Genomic DNA, 22,139 nt, shown 5'->3' with positions numbered 1-22,139 from the left:
AAGCATCAATTCTTCAGCGCTCAGCTTTCTTCACAGAAGGTCATGAAAAACAAAAAAATGATTGAGGAATTGTTTCAGATGAAAGGAGATAAAGACATGATGACTAAATGTGGATCCAGGATCCTGAAAATGGATTCTGGATCAGAAAATTATTTTGCTTTTGCTACAAAGGATGCTAGTGGAACAATTGGCAAAATTTGAAGGCTGTCTGCTAATTATGACTCTTTGCAATCCCATGGACTGTAGCCCATCAGGCTTCTCTGCGCATAGAATTTGCCAGGCAAGAATACTGGAGTGGATTGCCACTCCCTTCTCCAGGGAATATTACCAACTCAGGGACTGAACCCAGGGCTCCTGCACTGCACAGAGATTTTTACCATCTAAGCCACAGGGAAGCCCAAATAAGATAATACTCCATTAATGTTAATCTGCTGTCTTGGGGAAGTATACCATGGTTATGTGAAAGAAGGTCTTGCTTTTGTGAAATATGTGCTGAAACAAAAAGGGGCCACATGTCTGCAAATTACTCTAAAGTACTTCAGATTATGTACGCACAGATCAGCGTGGAGAGGAGGATGAAAACACTGAGGAAAACATTTAAAATTTGAGGAGTCCAATCGAAGACTATATGTCAACACTTTTTACTCCTTTTCTACCTTTTCTGTACGTCTGAAATTATTTCCAAATACAAAGATTTTTTAAAAGGCACAGAGATGAGCTGAGTGGCATCTGTTCAGAGTCAGAGACAGTAAAGAAAACTTTGGCTTAGTGATGTAGGGAGCAGCTAAAACAGAGATCTTCACGAGAACAGGGGCTCCACACTTGGCACTAGTGCACCCGGGTGCCCAGCACAGAGCAAGACCCTATGGCTACAGTCCATGGGGCTGCAAAGAGACGGCCACACTGAAGCAACTTAGCATGCGCAGGCACGCATCCACTGAATACAGGGAAGATGGAAGGAGGAGGGAAGGAAGGGGGCCTTTCCTTCTGGGCTGATTCAGGGCAGAAAGTGGCCAGGTCCAGCTTCAGGTTTATTTCTTGGGAATCACTCTAGCAGGCTACGATCAGATATTGTTCATATTCAACACGGGCTCACTCGGAACTCCGGTGAGTCCATGACTCCATTTTTTCGCACTTGTTCCCACTGTGTACCCGTGACACTGGAGAGGGAAGGAAGCCTCCTGAAACTGGGGTGGAGCTGACACTGTCTGTCAGAGAAAATTTTCATCACCTGGCAATGACAGGTATCAGCACTGCTTACTGAATTTATAACCCAACATGTCAAAAGGAAAAAAGAGAAAAAAAAAACTTTCAGAGAGGTTTGACGAGAAAACATTGAGAAAGGAATCTGGAAGTTTCACTTATTAAGGTCAAAATGTCACTGAAGTATTAAAGGAGCGAATAGAAAAAAAAAAAATTTCTGAAACAGAGCTGCTTAATTCCAAGTCAAACATACATCAGTTCAGTTACTGAGTGATTGAGAGATGACTATTCAACAATTTGAGGTGACTTCACCGAGTGCCTGCAGTGGGTGGAAAGTTCATTTACTGATGACCAGCATGAGCCAGAACATGGGCAGGGTGTACGTGCATGCTCGGTGGCGTCTAGCCCTTGGTGACCCTATGGGCTATCACCTGCCAGGTTCCTCTGTCCATGGAATTTCCTAGGCAAGAATACTGAAGTGGGTTGCCATTTCCTACTCCAAGGGATCTTCCTGACTCAGAGATCTAACCCGAGTCTCCTGTATCTCCTGCACTGCAGGCAGATTCTTTACCACTTTGCCACCTGAAAAGCATGGGCAGGATATATTATATATATATACATTATATATATTATATATATATAAAATACACCTGTGAGCCTCCCAGCCACCACTTCCTCTCCCTCCTTTTTCCTCTAGCCTTCTTCTTCTTCAATTTATTGAATACTTACTTTGGGCCCCGCTCTTTGCTAAAACCTTCACATTCTTTATATTGCTTGATTCTTACCACTGCTCCATGAGTAGCTATGAGTGTAACTTCCTTTTGGCAGAAACATTAAATAACTCGCCTAGGGTTGCAAAAGTTGTAAGAGGCAATTTTCTGGGATCTGCAGGAATTTCAGTTCTGTGACTTCTAAAATAACAGATGGAGGTACAGTATCCAGGACATTAACCCATAGGCAGGCTAGAAGCTAGAAACTTACAGCCACTAAAGTTGCATGATTTTTTTTTTTTTTTCCCCACCCTGAGACTGTAGGCTTGCAGAGCACCTGAATCACACAGTTAGGACCGCACAGAGGGCTTACATCACTGGTGAACTTTGCTGATCTCTCTTTGGTCTTTTTATGGCATGTTCTGAAAGGGGCGACTGTTCAGATACTCAGCTGCAAATGATCATTCCCTTGTCTGTCCGCTCTTTTTACCTGAAGAGTATCTGTGATGTTCAGACGTCTTTTTTAACTCAAGTAAATCTGACACAACAACAATGGCAAATACCTACCATGTGCTAAAGTCTGTGCTGGCTTCTGGGCCTCCCAATTTCCCCAGGTTGAACCGAGGAACTACATCTATATATAAATGACAGGGTGAGAAGAACTATAATAGAGGCACGCATGCTGCTGCTAAGTCACTTCAGTCGTGTCCAACTCTGTGCGATCCCATAGACGGCAGCTCACCAGGCTCCTCCATCCCTGGGATTCTCCAGGCAAGAACACTGGAGTGGGTTGCCATTTCCTTCTCCAATGCATGAAAGTGAAAAGTGAAAGTGAATTCACTGAGTCGTGTCCAACTCTCAGCGACCGCATGGACTGCAGCCCACCAGGCTCCTCCATCCATGGGATTTTCCAGGCAAGAGTACTGGAGTGGGGTGCCATTGCCTTCTCCAAGAGGCATGCATAGCAAGTCATTATTTTAACTGAAAACATTAATTGAGAAAAAATATTTATGCTAGAGAGCTTCCCAGCTGACGCAGTAGTAAAGAATCCACCTGCCAATGCAGGAGACATAAGAGATACAATTTCTAACCCTGGGTCAGAAAGGTCCCCTGGAGGAGGCCATGGCAACCCACTCCAGTATTCTTGCTTGGAAAATGCCATGAACAGAGGACCATGGCAGGTTACAGTCCATGCGGTCGCAAAGTGTCAGACATGACTATGCTAGAAAATGAAATAGGAAAATAGATTAAGTCAATTAATGTAAGCAAAAAATATATACAGGAAACAATGTGTAGAGTACACATAGCTTAAAAGGTCACTCTTGTGTTAATTATAGAGGCCTTTCTTGCTGTAGGGCTTCTTTTGTGGCTCAGCTGGTAAAGAATCTGCCTGCAATGTGGGAGACCCGGGTTCAATCCCAGGGTTGGGAAGTTCCCCTGGAGAAGAGAAAGGCTACCCACTCCAGTATTCTGGCCTGGAGAATTCCATGGACTGCATAGTCCATGGGGTTGCAAAGAGTTGGACATGACTGAGCAACTTTGCTTTTTCACTTTTCTTGCAATATCAAAGGTCAGTTTTCATTCCAACCCCTAAGAAAGGCAATGCCAAAGAATGCTCAGACTACCGCACAATTGCACTCATCTCACATGCTAGTAAAGTGATGCTCAAAATTCTCCAAGCCAGGCTTCAACAGTATGTGAACCATGTTGTGAATCCAGATGTTCAAGCTGGATTTAGAAAAGGTAGAGGAACCAGAGATTAAATTGCCAACATCTGCTGGATTGCCATAAAAGCAAGAGAGTTCAAAAAAAAACTCTGTTTTATTGACTATGCCAAAGCCTTTGATTGCGTGGATCATAATAAACTGCGGAAAACTCTGAAAGAGATGAGAATACCAGACCACCTCACTTGCCTCTTGAGAAATCTGTATGCAGGTCAAGAAGTAACAGTTAGAACTGGACATGGAACAACTGACTGGTTCCCAATAGGAAAAGGAGTACATCAAGGCTGTATATTGTCACCCTGCTTATTTAACTTATATGGAGAGTACATCATGAGAAATGCTGGGCTGGATGAAGCACAAGTTGGAATCAAGATTGCTGGGAGAAATATCAATAACCTCAGATATGCAGATGACACCACCCTTATGGCAGAAAATGAAGAAGAACTAAAGAGCCTCTTTTGATGAAAGTCAAAGAGGAAAGTGAAAAAGTTGGCGTAAATCTCATCATTCAGAAGACTAAGATCATGGCATCCGGTCCCATCACTTCATGGCAGATAGATGGGGAAACAGTGAAAACAGTGTCAGACTTTATTTTGGGGGGCTCCAAAATCACTGCAGATGGTGATTGCAGCCATGAAATTAAAAGACCTTACTCCTTGGAAGGAAAGTTGTGACCAACCTAGACAGCAAATTAAAAAGCAGAGACATTACTTTGCCAACAAAGGTTCATCTAGTCAAGGCTATGGTTTTTCCCATGGTCATGTATGGATATGAGAGTTGGACTGTGAAGAAAGCTGAACGCCGGAGAACTGATGCTTTTGAACTGTGGTGTTGGAGAAGACTCTTGAGAGTCCCTTGGACTGCAAGGAGATTCAACCAGTCCATCCTAAAGGAGACCAGTCATGCGTGTTCATTGGAAGAACTGATATTGAAGCTGAAACTCCAGTACTTTGGCCACCTGATGCGAAGAGATGACTCATTTGAAAAGACCTTGATGCTGGGAAGGGTTGAAGGTGGGAAGAGAAGGGGATGAAAATGAGATGGTTGGATGGTATCACCAACTCAATGGAGATGAGTCTGGGTAAACTCCGGGAGTTGGTGATTGTCAGGGAGGCCAGGTGTGCTGCAGTGCATGGGGCCACAAAGAGTTGGACATGACTGAGCGACTGAGATGAACTGAGCTGCTGTATCAATGAGGAACGCTCATCCAGGATAATGTTTCCTGATTCTGATGGAAATTGTCCTCTTCTCTCTTCATTCCTCTATTTGTCTTTCACTGATTGATCTCTGAGGCTATTCCTGATAAGATTTGTTCTTTTTCATTTTTATTTTTTACAGAACTGACATATTAATAGCTATGTTGTCTCATTCTCTATGTCTGAAATTCTTCTGTGTTTGAAACACAGATTCTTTCTCTTTGAAAATTCCAGATGGCCAGGAGATTTGACTCTTTTTTTTTTTTTTTTTTCTTCAAAGAGTTCGTAGTCCCATGAGCAGGTGCTGAAAAAGGCCACCAAAAAAGCACATATCTTGTTATTCTTATAGCTTTCTCTTTGGTGAGGTGTTTCAGTAAGATATGTAGAGCCCATACAGGCCTTGGTGAATCCACGAGGGGAGGATTTAAATCTCACTTAGTATTAAGATGTGCTTCCCTGGTATCTCATATAGAAAAGAATCTGCCTGCAATACGGGAGACCTGGGTTCAATCCCTCAGTGGGGAAAGTTCCCCTGGAGAAATGGCTACCCACTCCAGTATTCTTGCCTGGGAAATCTCATGGACAGAGAGGAGCCTAGTGTGCTACAATCCATGGGGTCGCAAAGAGTTGGACACAACTGAGTGACTCTCAGACTTTCTTGTATTAATACATAACTATATGGGAAACTTGGCACTGCCTTATATAAAGTGGAAGTTTGCCTGTGTGTTTTATGGATATGTGAGTGGTAGCTGTTGAGCCCTTATAATATTCCAAGTGCTATGTTAAGCTCCTCATGCATCTTTTAATAGTGATCCTCACAAGAATACCATGAGGTTTTATTATCTTGTGGATGAGAAAACTAAGATTTGGAGAGTTTAATAGGCTCCAAGTCACACAGCTGGTCAGTGGTAGTTTGAATTTGAATCCAGATATGTTAGACTGCTCCAGTATTCTTCCCTGGAGAATGCCATGGACAAATGAACCTGGTAGGCTACAGTCCATCGGGTCGCAAGGGTCAGACATGACTAAGGGACTAACACTTTGACTTTACATGTTGGACTGAAACCCCAAGATACTTCCACCACAATAGTAGTCATCGAACTTTAAATTTAAGAGGTCTGAGATAGGGGTTCAAATATGCATTTTCAATAACTACACCAGAGGATTTCACGATGAAGCGTCAACCTTCTTGGAATTGTTCCTTACAGAGAAGCATCAGTTCAGTTCAGTTCAGTTTCTCAGTCGTGTCCGACTCTTTGCGACCCGATGAATTGCAGCACGCCAGGACTCCCTGTCCATCACCAACTCCTGGAGTTCACTCAAACTCACATCCATCGAGTCGGTGATGCCATCCAGCCATCTCATCCTCTGTCGTCCCCTTTTCCTCTTGACCCAATCCCTCCTAGCATCAGAGTCTTTTCCAATTAGTCAGCTCTTCGCATTAGGTGGCCAAAGTATTGGAGTTTCAGCTTTAGCATCATTCTTTCCAAAGAACATCAGGACTGATCTCCTTCAGAATGGACTGGTTGGATCTCCTTGCAGTCCAAGGGACTCTCAAGAGTCTTCTCCAACACCATAGTTCAAAGGCATCAATTCTTTGGTGCTCAGATTTCTTTATAGTCCAACTCTCACATCCAGAAACCACTACTGGAAAAACTATATCTTTGACTAGATAGACCTTTGTTGGCAAAGTAATGTCTCTGCTTTTTAATATGCTGTCTAGGTTGGTCACAACTTTCCTTCCAAGGAGTAAGCGTCTTAATTTCATGGCTGCAATCACCATCTGCAGTGATTTTGGAGCCCCCCAAAATAAAGTCTGACACTGTTTTCACTGTTTCCCCACCTATTTCCCATGAACTGATGGGACTAGGTGCCATGATCTTCGTTTTCTGAATGTTGAATTTTAAGCTAACTTTTTCAGTCTCCTCTTTCACTTTCATCAAAAGAGTCTCTTTAGTTCTTCTTCACTTTCTGCCATAAGGGTGGTGTTATCTGCATATTTGAGGTTATTGATATTTCTCTCGGCAATCTTGATTCCACCTTGTGCTTCTTCCAGCCCAGTGTTTCTCATGATGTACTCTGCATATAAGTTAAATAAGCAGGGTGACAATATACAGCCTTGATGTACTCCTTTTCCTGTTTGGAACCAGTCTGTTGTTCCATGTCCAGTTCTAACTGTTGCTTCCTGACTTGCATATAGGTTTCTCAAGAGGCAGGTCAGGTGGTCTCGTGTTCTCATCTCTTTCAGAGTTTTCCACAGTTTATTGTGATCCACACAGTCAAAGGCTTTGGCATAGTCAATAAAGCAGAAATAGATGTTTTTCTGGAACTCTCTTGCTTTTTTAATGATCCAGCAGATGTTGGCAATTTAATCTCTGGTTCCTCTGCTTTTTCTAAAACCAGCTTGAACATCAGGAATTTCATGGTTTGCATACTGTTGAAGCCTGGCTTGGAGAATTTTGAGCATCACTTTACTAGCGTGTGAGATGAGTGCAATTATGTGGTAGTCTGAGCATTCTTTGGCATTGCCTTTCTTAGGGATTGGAATGAAAACTGACCTTTTACAGCCTTGTCTAACTCAATGAAACTAAGCCATGCTGTGTGGGGCCACCCAAGATGGGTGGATCCTGGTGGAGAGGTCTGACAGAATGTGGTCCACTGGAGAAGGGAATGGCAAACCACTTCAGTACTCTTGCCTTGAGAACCACATGAACAGAGAAGCAGAGACAAACATATAATGACTCAACAATTACTATATATAAGTCTCTATGTGGCATGGAGATGGATACAAATGTGTCAGTTTCTTTCTGTTAAGGAAATTTTTTTTGCCATGATAATATGTGAACAGGGTAAGCCTTAAATACCCAAAACAGATATAAATGTTAACTTACTTAGTAGAAGTGATGTCACAAGACCATACATGATCCAATGGCAAATAAAATACAAAGATACATTTCCAGAAGTCTTCAGACAGGAAACAATTCCTTCAGACTGAAGTGTTCAGGGAAGGATCCAAACATTACATGAGAGGTGAACTGGATTTTGGAGAATGATGGGAAATAATTGAAGAAGGGCAGCATTTGATGGAGAGTGATGGTGTGAACTGTAATCCAAATAAACCTCTTTTGCACCTGCTGGTCTTTGCCTTATATGACATTCAAAGAACCATATTCTAGCAATCAAAAAGTAATTACGTGAAAGTGTTAGTTACTCAGTCATGTCCTACTCTTTGCGACCCCGTGGGCTGTAGCCAGTCAAGCTCCTCTGTCCATAGGGATTCTGCAGGCTAGAGTACTGGAGGGGGTAACCATTCCCTTCTCCAGGGGATCATCCCTGACCTAGGGATCGAACCCAGGTCTCCCACATTGTGGGCAGATTCTTTACCTTCTTTGCCACTAGTGAAGCCTGAGAATAATTATATTGATATGTAATTCCAATCTTTACTTGCATCTCTCAGAGAATATTAAAGGAGAACCAATTCCCAAATCTACTTTTGGGATTTGAGTGGACGGTTTCCTCAAAATCAAGGGTTTCCTGAAATGGGGGACTCTTGCTGTTAAACAAGGAAGGTCCTGGGAAAACTGGGACAAACTGGCCACCCTGCACGGGAGACTTGAATTCCTCGTGACTGAGGGGTCAGAGGAATAGAAGGTTCTGTGAGTGCCAGTGGCCTGATCCCAGCTCATACACAGCGCAAGAGACGGGTGTTACTGTGAGATGCCTGTGTAGACTCTATGCCAAATATTATAGTCTTGAAGCCTATATAAGCCTATAAGGCTTATAGCCTTAAAGAAGATGGCTTCTTTGGTGTCAGTAGAGAAGAGAGTTTGGGGGGCACCTTTGGAGTCTTCTTGAAAATGGGGATGCCTCGTATCCTGACGCAAAGATAGGAGTGGTGTTACCCATGGCATTGTGTAACAGAGGGACAAAACAGTGACCATCATGGACCAAGACTCAGATTTTTTTCTCATCTCTTAGAGGTACTTAAGCTCAGGAATTCTTTTGTGATCCAATGGAGAGAGCAAAAGAACCCATTGATTTTGTAGTCTGCTAATATCCACAACCTTGTCAAGTGGGGTTTCAGCGTTGGCTTCGCTCTTACAGGCATAATAATATCATTAACATCCAGGATTGAGGGGTTTCCCTGGTGATCCAGTGGAAAGACTTTCTGCTCCCAAGGCAAGAGGCCCAGGTTTGATCCCTGGTCAGGGAACTAGATCCCACACACTGCAACTGAAAAAAAAAAAAAAAAAAAAAAAAGATCCTACATGCCACAAGTAACACCTGGTGCAGCTAAATAAATAGATATTTTCAAAACATCCAGGGCTGAATTTGAACTTTGTTTCTTTACTAGCTATGTAACATTTGGCAAATTACTTAATCTTTGCTTAATCTCTCTGAACCTAGGTGTCCTCTTAAAATGAGACTACCTCATAGGTCTGTGATGTGAACTAAATAAATTAATATTTAAAAAGCACTCAGAACATTACCCGATGCAGTGTAAGGTCTCTGTAGATGCTTGTTAAATTAATTTAGAAAAACAAAGTTGCCTTTTTCTAAGGACTAGGAGACAAATTTATATCTATGAAATCATGTAAAGCCATTGAATTTGTGATCGGAAGGACATCATTGACCCAATGCGTGCAGGGGGAAATTTGCAATGAATTAAGATGAACTGAATTGTCAGCCGTAGAAGCCCCTTTTCTATATTATCCATTGAATGGTTGGAAGGGAAAGGAGAGAGTGAGCAGTGTGTGTAAGTTGCCAAGAGGGCTCAGATACGTCTGCAGCTCTTCTCTTGTTGGGACTAAGGTTTCCTCTTCCCTTTCCTGTTAGCTCCCTTTTCTATTTGCCTGCCTTTCCAAATGGGTGAAAACCCCAGCAGGGCTCCCCTTGGCCTGGGGCCAAGCCAAGGTGGACTCCAGCCATGATCTCCAAGTCCTGTGCGTATACAGTAGCTGAAGTGCTTTCAGAACGGAACAGGAAATTGTGTGCATATCACAGGCCAGTCACAAAGATTCTGCTTTCAAGGTCAAAAGCACCGTTTCCCTTTTGATTTGTGATTTCACTGACAGCAGGAACAGTTAGGGAATTGGCCTCTGATTGTTTCTTTAGTGCACTCACAAAGAGGATAGTCAGGAACTGGGCTCTGATTGTGAAGGGGGAGACTGGGGAACTGGAAGTAGGGGGATCGTAGGGTACTAACCTGGAGACTAGAGTATCCCAGGGACCAGCAGTTGCCATTTGTTGAGCAGGTAGCATAAGTAAGTATTATACAGATATGCACATTGTATATATATTGCTGCTGCTGTGTCACTTCAGTTGTGTCTGACCCTGTGCGACCCCATAGACAGCAGCCCACCAGGCTCCCCAAGTCCCTGGGATTCTCCAGGCAAGAACACTGGAGTGGGTTGCCATTTCCTTCTCCAATGTATGAAAGTGAAAAGTGAAAGTGAAGTCACTCAGTCGTATCTGACTCTTAGCGATCTCATGGACTATAGCCTACCAGGCTCCTCCGCCCATGGGATTTTCCAGGCAAGAGTACTGGAGTGGGGTGTTATGTATATATAATTATGCATTGTTGTTGTTGAGCTGCTCAGTCCTGTCTGTTTTGTGATCCCATGGACTATAGCCCACCAGACTCCTTTGTGCATGAGATTTCCCTGACAAGAACACTGGAGTGGGTTGCCATTTCTTTCTCCGGGGGATATTCCTGACCCAGGGATCGAACCTGGGTCTCCTGCATTGCAGGAAGATTCTTTGCCATCTGAGCTACCAAGTACCCTTTCAAAACATATATAACTACTTATTAAATCCATGACATCTATCAGTATGAAAGTGTTATTTCCAAAGCTTATTTAAACTTTACTTGTAAACTAGCATTGCCATAATTATGTATACACATTATATTTTATATTTACCCAAAAGTCTATCTTTCATATGGGATAACTGAGGCTCAGGGAAGTTAAGTAAGTTGTCCAAGGTCACAGTGAGAGACATGAGCTAGAGCTGGGATTTTTCTTTTGAAAACTTCTGTCCTCTCTATCCTAAACTTCATGGTTTCCAAACTGTGGTTTCTTCATTAGTTTTGAGATAAGCACAGTAAAAGTGCATAGGAAACATGAAATGTATAAACCCACCTCCAGGGAGTCTGTCTGGTAGCCCAGGAGGGAGCCAAGAATCTGTGCTTTTAAAAGCTCATCATATAATAGTATGGAATATCACTCAGCCATTAAAAAGAACAAAGGGTTCATGTTTGGGAACGCATGTAAGAATTAAAGATTTTAAAATTAAAAAAAAAATAAAAAATTAAAAAAAAAAAAAAAAAAAGAACACAGTTATGCCACTTGTAGCAACATGGGTGCTAGAGAGTGTCATACTGAGAGCAGTAAGTCAGACAGAGGAGGAAAAATAACATGTGACATCCCTTATATACTGAATCTAAAAAGAAATGATACAAGTGAGCTTATTTATAAATCAGAAACAGATTCACAAATTTAAAAAAAGAACTTATGGCTGCTGAAGGGGAAGGGTGCGTGCATGTTCAGTTGCTCAGTCATATACGACTCTTTGCGATCCCATGGACTGCAGCCCACCAGGCTCTTTTGTCCATGGGGATTTTTTCAGGCAAGAATTCTGGAGTGGGTTGATATTTCCCTCCCCAGTGGATCTTTCCAACCCAAGGATTGAATCCCCATCTTCTGTGTCTCCTGTATTGACAAGAGAATTCTTTACCACTAACACCACCTGGGAAGCCCAGGAGTAAGGTTGGGGGAAGGAATAAGAAGCATAGAATTGACAGGTACACAGTGCTGTATTTAAAATGGATAATCAACAAGGACCTACTGTATAGCACATGGAAGTCTGCTTGGTGTTATGGGGCAGCCTGGATGGGAGGGGAGTTTGGGGGAGAATGCATACGTTTGGCTGAGCTGCTCTGCTGTGCACCTGAAACTTCCACAGCGCTGTTAACCAGCCATGCTCCAGTGCAAAATAAGTTAAAAAACAGCTCATCAGGCCGTTCAGTTGTTCAGTTGTGCAACCACATTGGAAAAATCCTGCCCTGGGCCACCTGGATGTTCCCAAATTCTTGTGGGTGTCTCTGACTTCATAAGGAGCCTGGAAGTAAGAAGGAGCCACAGCAGGCTGAATTTATCACCCTCCCATTCTCTACCTCAAAGAAAGGAAGAAGAGGAGCAGAACCTGATGGTTCAAGATGCATAGTTCCCTATGCCTTTGTTTTCAGCTTTGAAAGGCAGACCCGTTCTGGGGCAGGGATGGCTGGACTCACGCCAGCATGAGCCAGGGAAGGCAGAGGTCTGGCGTGAGAAGCCGGCAGGAGCTTAGCATCTCCCAGCAGGCTGGACACCCAGGCTCGGGCTGCAATGTCAGCCATGTGCCCTAGCACAGCCTTGACACTTGGGGCCTTAGTTGCCACCACGTAGAGCCAAGGGACCAGACTGGACAACTCCATTGGGTTCTCCTGCCACCAACATTCTACGATCCATCATGTTTTGCTCCTGAGATTCTCAGTCAGCAAGAAGGGTTGTGACTCTCCTGCACAGACTCTAGGGAGATAGAAATAAGAGAAGGCTGAGGAGAGGGAAACTGACAGCCTCTGTCACCCAGAGCAAGACCCTGCTCTGTCTGGGCAGATCAGCAGCAGGCGAGAGTGTGGGTGTGGGGCCTGGGTGATGAGGGATCAACCAGATGCTATTTCTCTGGCGACAGAACTCTTCAGGGCTAAAGAAAAGTAATTGAACTTAATGTCCAAACACAAAATCAGTCCATAAATCCAGGTGCTGTCTATTGGAAATTTCAGAAGGGCTCTGCTTCCCTTAATCTTATCTCTGCCAGACAGTTACTGTGTTCTTGATGTAATTAGAGTGATAAAACAATGTGACACGCTGCTGGTTTCTATCACGGCATCGCTGCTGTTGACTTAAATGACAAGGTAATAATTTTATAAGAGGCCCTTTATTTTTATTTCCCTCTCCATTGCGGAGGGGCGTTTTCCAAACGGGGACATATCTCTCTAGATAAGTTCACCAGACACCACATGCAAAGGCTGCTTCATTCATTACCATTTAGTCAAGTACCTACATCTCCCAAGGGACCTTTGAGAGTGTTTTTGTAGTTAAAATCACAGGGCCAGCTAGGCAGTCACAGAACTATAGCACATTTCTTGCAGAGCAGAGTGATTTATACATCCTTCAAAATTAACCCTGGAAGGAATAAGGCTGCCTTATCCAACTGATACCCATCTGTTTTATGAAAAAAAAAAAAAAAAAAAAAAAAAAGCTAGACTTGCCTAGACCCTATGCCCCCGAGATAGAGCTGTCCAAGTGGATGTGACCAGAGGCAGACATTCCTGACCTTGTGGAGTCAGACTCAGAGAGTCCAGAAAGCAGTGTTCTCAGACAGTAAGGAATGGAGACTGATAAACAAATCTTGTGTGAAACCAAGAAGCCATTCTGAGCCCAAGGAAAAGTTCAAAACATCTTTGGAGATATAAAACCCAAGACCGTAACTGGGTCCAGTTTGCGTTTCTCTGGGAAGACATTTTGGTGGAAGCCCACATTCTATCCAGAATAGTCATAGGCTGATGGTCACAAGAGCTTCAAAGCTAAATCTTCAACATCAGAGCCCCGATGCTTTTCTGTCAAGAATAAAAGTTAGGGCTTCCCCGGTGGTCCAGTGGTTGAGAATCCACCTGCCTGTGCAGAAGACAGAGACTCGACCCCTGATCGGGGAGGATCCCACATGCTGCATGGCGACTAAGCCCGTTCGCCCCAGCTATCGAAGCGCGTGCTCCCAGAGCCTGCGCTCTCCACCAGGAGAAGCCGCTGCAGTGAGAAGCCGGTGCACGGCAGCCAGAGAGCAGCCCCCGCTCTTCCCAATTAGAGAAAGCCTGCCCACAGCAGTGAGGACCCAGCACAGCCATCAGTAAATTAATTAATAAATGTTTTATTTGAAAAAGAACAAAATTGAATTATTTGCAGACACTGCTGCGCATGATTTCTACTGGATGGCTGTGATGTGCTTTCTGTGGTGCCTTTCTCCAGCCTCTGCATGCCCCGATGGCCAGAGTACTACAGGAGAAGTCACCTGGCTTAGGGACAAGAGCAGTCAGCAGTCTCCTTTTATTCAACTTTCTTTTGTTTCAGCCCTGGACAATTTTCCCATCTCACTCCATATGGAGGGCTGTTGCTCCTCCATTTCTCAAGAGAACTGGCAAGGAGGATGTTTTTACACGCCAGAAACGGATGCCAAAAATGCACAAGAAGTGCAGAGGCCCACAGACAAGCGGTCATCCAGCTTGAAGGGCTCAAAGAGGCAAATGACCCACTTAAACACCAGTAGACATCTGTTGCTCTGTCCTGATGGCCTTTTTTATATTTTTTAAACTAGGAAGATAGCTTTTCAGGGAAGAAGGAGGGGTAAGCCCTCATGAAACCCATTCCAAGGAATAAAAGTGGTGATCAGGCATCCAACAAGGCCATTAGTTATTATCTTTCATAATAAAGTCAGGACTTTGAGAAAAAAGGCCCCGTCTGCAACAGCTTCATAAGGTTCTGGGAACCTGGATCTTTCCTCTGTCAATTTCCTAAAGTGAGTTATCCAGAAACCCTTTTATACTGAAAGGGTACATGGCCATGTCTTTAAATGCTGGCAAGAAGTATGACAAACCTAGAGAGTGTATTAAAAAGCAGAGATAGCACTTTGCTGACAAAGGTCCATAGAGTCAAAGTTATGGTTTTTCCAGTAGTCATGTGCAGATGTGAGAGTTGAACTCTAAAGAAGGCTGAGCACTGAAGTTTTGATGCTTTTGAACTGTGGTGCTGGAGAAGACTCTTGAGAGTCCCTTGGACTGCAAGGAGATCAAACTAGTCAATCCTAAAGGAAATCAATCCTGAATATTCATTGGAAAGACTGATGCTGAAGTGGAAGCTGCAATACTTTGGCCACCTGATGAGAAGAGCTGACTCATTGGAAAAGACCCTGATGCTGGGAAAAATTGAAGGCAGGAGGAGAAGGAGGTGACAGAGGATGAGAAGGCTAGATAGCATAACTGACTTTATGGACATGAGTTTGTGCAAACTGTGGGAGATGGTAAAGGACAGAGGAACCTGGCATGCTATAGGTTATGGAGTCATGAAGACTCAGATACAACTTAGTGACTGAAAAACAGCAACAAGAAAAAGGTGGAGAGCTAAGAATACCATGCCTCACTCACCCTGTGGGTAGTGCCAGGCTTGAGCTGAAGACTATCTATAAAGAGTGCCTTGTGATTCTGGAAGAGAAAGAAAATTGAAAACTGCAGTAGACCACAGAAGAGGAAGGAAAGGGAGGCCAGAGAACTGGCCAGCATCTCAGGAGCTGTGGAGCTAAATCTGCTTCCCTGAAGCCTCTCCTCATTAATTGCAACCACTGAGAGCCATTGCTCTATTTTCTTACTTGACGGCCTTTCAACCATTTGAAGAAATGGAACAGTTTCCCATGAGTCTTCTTTTTTTTTTTTAATTTATTTTTTTATTTTTTAAATTTTAAAATCTTTAATTCTTACATGCGTTCCCAAACATGAACCCCCCTCCCACCTCCCTCCCCATAACATCTCTCTGGGTCATCCCCATGCACCAGCTCCAAGCATGCTGTATCCTGCATCAGACATAGACTGGCGATTCAATTCTTACATGATAGTATACATGTTAGAATGTCATTCTCCCAAATCATCCCACCCTCTCCCTCCCTCTGAGTCCAAAAGTCCATTATACACATCTGTGTCTCTTTCCCTGTCTTGCATACAGGGTCGTCATTGCCATCTTCCTAAATTCCATATATATGTGTTAGTATACTGTATTGGTGTTTTTCTTTCTGGCTTACTTCTCTCTGTATAATCGGCTCCAGTTTCATCCATCTCATCAGAACTGATTCAAATGAATTCTTTTTTACGGCTGAGTAATACTCCATTGTGTATATGTACCACAGCTTTCTTATCCATTCATCTGCTGATGGACATCTAGGTTGTTTCCATGTCCTAGCTATTATAAACAGTGCTGCGATGAACATGGGGGTACATGTGTCTCTTTCAATTCTGGTTTCCTCGGTGTGTATGCCCAGCAGTGGGATTGCTGGGTCATAAGGTAGTTCTATTTGCAATTTTTTAAGGAATCTCCACACTGTTCTCCATAGTGGCTGTATTAGTTTGCATTCCCACCAACAGTGTAGGAGGGTTCCCTTTTCTCCACACCCTCTCCAGCATTTATTGCTTGCAGATTTTTGGATTGCAGCCATTCTGACTGGTGTGAAGTGGTACCTCATTGTGGTTTTGATTTGCATTTCTCTAATAATGAGTGATGTTGAGCATCTTTTCATGTGTTTGTTAGCCATCCGTATGTCTTCTTTGGAGAAATGTCTATTTAGTTCTTTGGCCCATTTTTTGATTGGGTCGTTTATTTTTCTGGAATTGAGCTGCAGAAGTTGTTTGTATATTTTTGAGATTAGTTGTTTATCAGTTGCTTCATTTGCTATTATTTTCTCCCATTCAGAAGGCTGTCTTTTCACCTTGCTTATATTTTCCTTTGTTGTGCAGAAGCTTTTAATTTTAATTAGATCCCATTTGTTTATTTTTGTTTTTATTTCCAGAATTCTGGGAGGTGGATCATAGAGGATTCTGCTGTGATTTATGTCTGAGAGCGTTTTGCCTATGTTCTCCTATGAGTCTTCTTGAAGATAATATAACTTCCTGTATTTTACCCAAGAGGAAAAACCACACAAAATCACCCTTTCTTCTTCCATTTAGAAGGTACACCAGTTGCATGCATGCTGGCATACGCACCAGTATATGCACGGTCAGTTGCATCCAACTCTTTGCAACCCCATGGACTGTGGCCCACCAGGCTCCTCTGTCCATGGAATTCTCCAGTCAGAAATACTGGAGTGGGTAGCCATTTCCTACTTCAGGGGATCTTCCCAACCCAGGGATCAAACACGTCTCCTGCATTGGCAAACGGATTCTTTACCACCTGAGCTACCAGGGAAGCCCAGGTTTCTTAAGCCTTGACTTATAATAATAATTATTTTCATTCATTCAGTGTTTACCTTGAGCTGGACCTCAGCTGAGCACTTTGTATATGTTAGCTTCTGTAGTTCTCCCAGTAGCTAGAAGAGGGAGTCACTATTAAATGTATCCCCCTCGCATACATGAAGAAAGTAAGGGTCAAAGAAGAACTAGCCCAACATCTCCCAGATATAACTGTCAAAGTTAGCGCTTGAACCCATTTCTGTCTCACTCCGAAGTCCGTACATATTGTTTGGCACGGTATCAAACTGATAAATCTATGTGGTGTCCACTTCTTACCCATAAGACTACTGGAGTTAGGAAATTTCCAAATTTTACACTTTAAAATAATTTTCTAATGCCTCTAACATTTGGTTCTGAAAAGAACAGAACCACCACCATATCCAGACATGACAAATTTGGAACTTAAAAAATCCATGAGATTTGTATAAATTTAATTAGAGAACAAAGAAAAATCTGAACTGAAGCATTAAAGGTTATCAGTGCAGAGATCATATTTATCTTATGCAAATTTGTCCTGGAATGGGAAGGGGAGGAAGGAAAGTTCCCAAAATAATTGTTTTAGGGAACAAAAGTCAGACAGGATTTGTAAAAGAAAATTTTTGGCCGATCATATCCACAGACATAGATGCAAAAAGTTCTAAAGACAATCACAAATAAGTTTGAAAATGTGATATGAAAGATAAAGCAAAATCAATATGGGCTATATCCCAAGAGTCCAAAGTTGGCTCTTGATCTAATTTGCTGTATTATTGGACTTCCCAGGTGGTGCAGTGGTAAAGAACCCGTCTGCCAATGCAAGAGACCAGGGTTCAATCCCTGGGTCAGGGAAGATATCCTGGAGAAGGAAATGGCAGCCCACTCCAGGATTCTTGCTGGGAAATCCTATGGACAAAGGATCCTGGCAGGCTGCAGTCCATGGGGTTGCAAGAGAGTCGGATACGACTGAGCAACTAAATACCACCACCACCACCATATTATTATATTAAATATTAACTATCATATGATCATCTCAAGATATGCTGCAACAAAAACCTTTTGAGAAATTTGAAGATACCCTGATGACTAGAAACACATCATATAAAACTAAAAAGGAAGTAATCTTTAACACGACTGGGTCTACCAAACATATATTTGCTAGTAATACTTAGATGTGAGCATATTACTATCAGAGACAATTCCATAATGTTTTTTCTTCATTATTAGTATTCAATATGTACTGAAGGGCTTAGTCAATGCTCAAAGACAGAATAAAGAAATGAGATATATGGTTTATAAGGAAGGAAAATTTTTTATTATTTGCACATGCATTTATGATCATATACATAAAAATATAAGAGAATCTACAGAAAATTATAATAGGTGTAAAAATGATGGATATAAATGGATAAAAATAATGGATTAACAGACAATAGTTAATAAATTTTATATTCTACCAATTAGATAGAGAACTTTATAAAAAATTCACTCACAATAGCCACACTTCGGTAAAGTAGCAAATAATGAATATCAAAGAATAAGTATAATAAAAGACATGCAGAAAAAAATATGGGGAAAATTATAAAACTTTATTAAAGTTTATAAAAACCTGAGTAAACTTGGAAATTTATTGCAATCATGAGTGGGAAGACATGATATTATAAAGATATGAATTCTTCAGATAATAACCTATGAATTCAACAAAATTCTAAGTAATATCCACATAAGACCTTTCAGAGAACTGCATAAATTGATTTTAAAATTTGTTTTAAAGTATATATGTCTAGGGACTTCCCTGTTGGTCCAGTGGCTAAGACGCCATGCTCGAATTCAGGTGGTCAAGTTTCGATCCCTGGTCAGGGAACCAGATCCCACATGCAGCGACTAAAATTCTCCAGAACACCATGTTCCACAACTAAGACCCTGGGCAGCCAAATAAATAAATACTTTTTTTAAGAAAGTATCTAAGGATAGCTAAGTCAATTTTGAAGTATACTAAGGAGGGAGGATTTATAAGAGAATTTGTCCTATCTAGTTTCAATAATTATAAAGCCACAGTAATTATTTAAGTATATAATAGGATGAAGGTTGAACAAAGTGACCAAAGTTATAGAGAAATCCAATAAAATTTTCCATGATGATAAAAATATTCAAACTCTAAGCTGTTCAGTGTGGTAGCCGGTAGCCACGTGTGGTTTGTCAGACTAAGAAATAAAATTCTTAATATCATATAATCTTAATCAATTTAAATTTATGTAATCATGTGTGTGTGCTTGGCAGCGCAGCTCTATAATAAAGCTCCTATAAGCTGACAAAACGAAAACGGTAGTGCAGTTTCAGACTGAAGTGCCACTAAAAATCAGTGGGAAAAGAAATCTGCTAGTTAACAGGGAAAAAACAATTCTGTATACAAGTTTAATCCCCATTTTACCCTATCTGCATAGATAACTGCCAGGTGAATAAAAAATCTAAATATAAAAATAAAATCTTTAATAAAACTTTTAGAGATAATACAGTGGAGAATCTTCTAGAACTTATGATAAAATTTCTTAAGCAGAAACAAAAGGCACAACTCTTAAAGGAATTTATCCATATATTTAAAAATATTAAAATTAAAAACTTCTGCACAACCAAAGATGTCGTAAAGTATAGCGAAAATACAAGAAACAGAAGAATACATTTGCCACATATAGTCGACAAAAGATAATTATCCAGAATATACAAGTGACTACATATCAATATGAAATAGCAAGCAACTCAGTGAAAAAGATAAAAAAATATATATTAAGGATATTTTCCAGAAGAGGAAACTCAAATGGCTAATAAAAATGAAAAAGATATTCAAAATCCATAGTAATAAGGAAATGCAAACGAAACCAGCAACTGTCTAATTTTCATATTCATTAGCGCATCAGTGTCATGGATATTTGTCAATCTGTCCATCCAGCATCTAAGCTCCCCTTAATATGTTTGGGAATCTTGTCCACATTTAAAGAAAATTTTTTGAAGTACATTGCTTTACAATATTGTGTTAGTTTCTGCTGTGCAGCGATGTGAATCAACTATATGTATACATATATCTCCTCTTTTTTGGATTTTCCTTCCCATTTAGGTCATCACAGAGTTTTGAGTAGAGTTCGCTGTTGTATGTAGTAGGTTCTCGTTAGTTATCCATTTTATACATAGTAGTGACTGAGCGACCTCACTTTCACTTTTCACTTTCATGCATTAGAGAAGGAAATGGCAACCCACTCCAGTGTTCTTGCCTGGAGAATCCAGGGACGGCGGAGCCTGGTGGGCTGCCGTCTATGGGGTTGCACAGAGTCGGGCACGACTGAAGTGACTTAGCAGCAGCAGCAGCAGCAGCAGCAGCAGCAGTGTATATACGCCAATCCCAGTTTCCCAATTCCACCCATCCCCCCACAACCCCCCTTGGGGTCCATACATTTATTCTCTGTGGCTGGGTCTTTATTTCTGCTTTGCAAATAGACTCATCTGTTTATGATAAAACCAGCTGTCGTCTAGGAAGCTGAAAATGCTAGATGCTAGTGGAGCTAGAACTTGGGGCATATGGCATGGACTTCACCAATAAAATGCTGCTGACTGTGAACAGTTCTTCCAAGGGGTGGTCATACTGGTAGGGCAATAGACTGCTATGTCCACTTATAGTGGACTTATATAAGTCATCACTTATAGTGATGACCCAGGCCTCTAAGGCAGTGTTAGGGACCTGAGTGATGTAGGTACAATGCACAGTGATTGGGCTTGATGGCAGCCTGATAATAGTGCCCTCACTGGACTGGATTGTGAATGTTATGCTGAGCTGAGTAGCTGTGAAACTGGTTCCCAACCTTCATAACAGTGGTTCTGTAACCACTCAAAAGTCTTTTACACAATGTTCTTTTTTTTTTTTTTTTCCTACTTGAATCAACCAGAGTTTGTTTCTATTTAGTACATTAGGAATACCAAGGGTATCCCTGATGGCTCAGGCTAAAGAATCCACCTGCCAACGTAGGAGACCCAAATTCAGTCCCTGGGACAATCTCCTGGAGAAGGAAATGGCAACCAACTCCAATATACTTGCCAGAGGACCTTGGTGGGCTACTGTCCATGGAGTCACAAATCAGTCAGACAAGAACAAGTAACAAAAACAACTAATACCAAATGCTGATGAAGATAGGGGCAAATAGTTCAGTTCAGTTCAGTTGCTCAGTTGTGTCTGACTGTTCGTGATCCCATAGATTGCAGCATGCCAGGCCTCTCTGTCCATCACCAACTCCCAGAGTTTACTCAAACTCATGTCCATTGAGTTGGTGATGCCATCCAACCATCTCATCCTCTGTCATCTGCTTCTCCTTCCACCTTCAATCTTTCCCAGAATCAGGGGCTTTTCCAGTGAGTCAGTTCTTCACATCAGGTGGCCAAAGTATTGGAGTTTCAGCTTCAGCATCAGTCCTTCCAATGAATAGTCAGGACTGACTTCCTTTAGGATGGACTGGTTGAATCTCCTTGCTCTCCAAGGGACTCTCAAGAGTGTTCTACAAGACCACAGTTCAAAAGCATCAATTCTTCAGTGCTCAGACTTCTTTATAGTCCAACTCTCACATCCATAAGCAAATACTGGAAAAACTATAGCTTTGACTATATAGACCTTTGTTGGCAAAGTAATGTCTCTGCTTTTTAATGTGTTGTCTAGGTTGGTCATAACTTTTCTTCCAAGGAGCAAGCATCTTTTAATTTCATGGCTGCAATCACCATCTGCAATGATTTTGGAGCCTAAAAAAATAAAGTCTGCCACTGTTTCCACTGTTTTCCTATCTATTTGCCATGAAGTGATGGGACCAGATGCCATTATCTTAGTTTTCTGAATGTTGAGCTTTAAGCCAATTTTTTCACTCTCCTCTTTCACTTTCATCAAGAGGCTCTTTAGTTCTTTGCTTTCTGCCATAAGGGTGGTGTCATCTGCATATCTGAGGTTACTGATATTTCTCCCTGCAATCTTGATTCCAGCCTGTGCTTCTTCCAGCCCAATGTTTCTCATGATGTACTCTGCATAGAAGTTAAATCAGCAAGGTGACAATATACAGCCTTGACATACTCCTTTTCCTATTTGGAACCAGTCTGTTGTTCCATGTTCAGTTCTAACTGTTGCTTCCTGACCTGTAGGTCCATCTATACTGCTACAAATGGCATTAAGGATATTTCCTCTTATTCAAGGAGAATGTGTATAAGGATTTTCATTGCA

Source organism: Capra hircus, chromosome 21 (genome assembly GCF_001704415.2).
Source record: "Capra hircus breed San Clemente chromosome 21, ASM170441v1, whole genome shotgun sequence".
NCBI lineage: Eukaryota > Metazoa > Chordata > Mammalia > Artiodactyla > Bovidae > Capra > Capra hircus.
Note: the sequence above shows the minus strand (reverse complement) of the source record.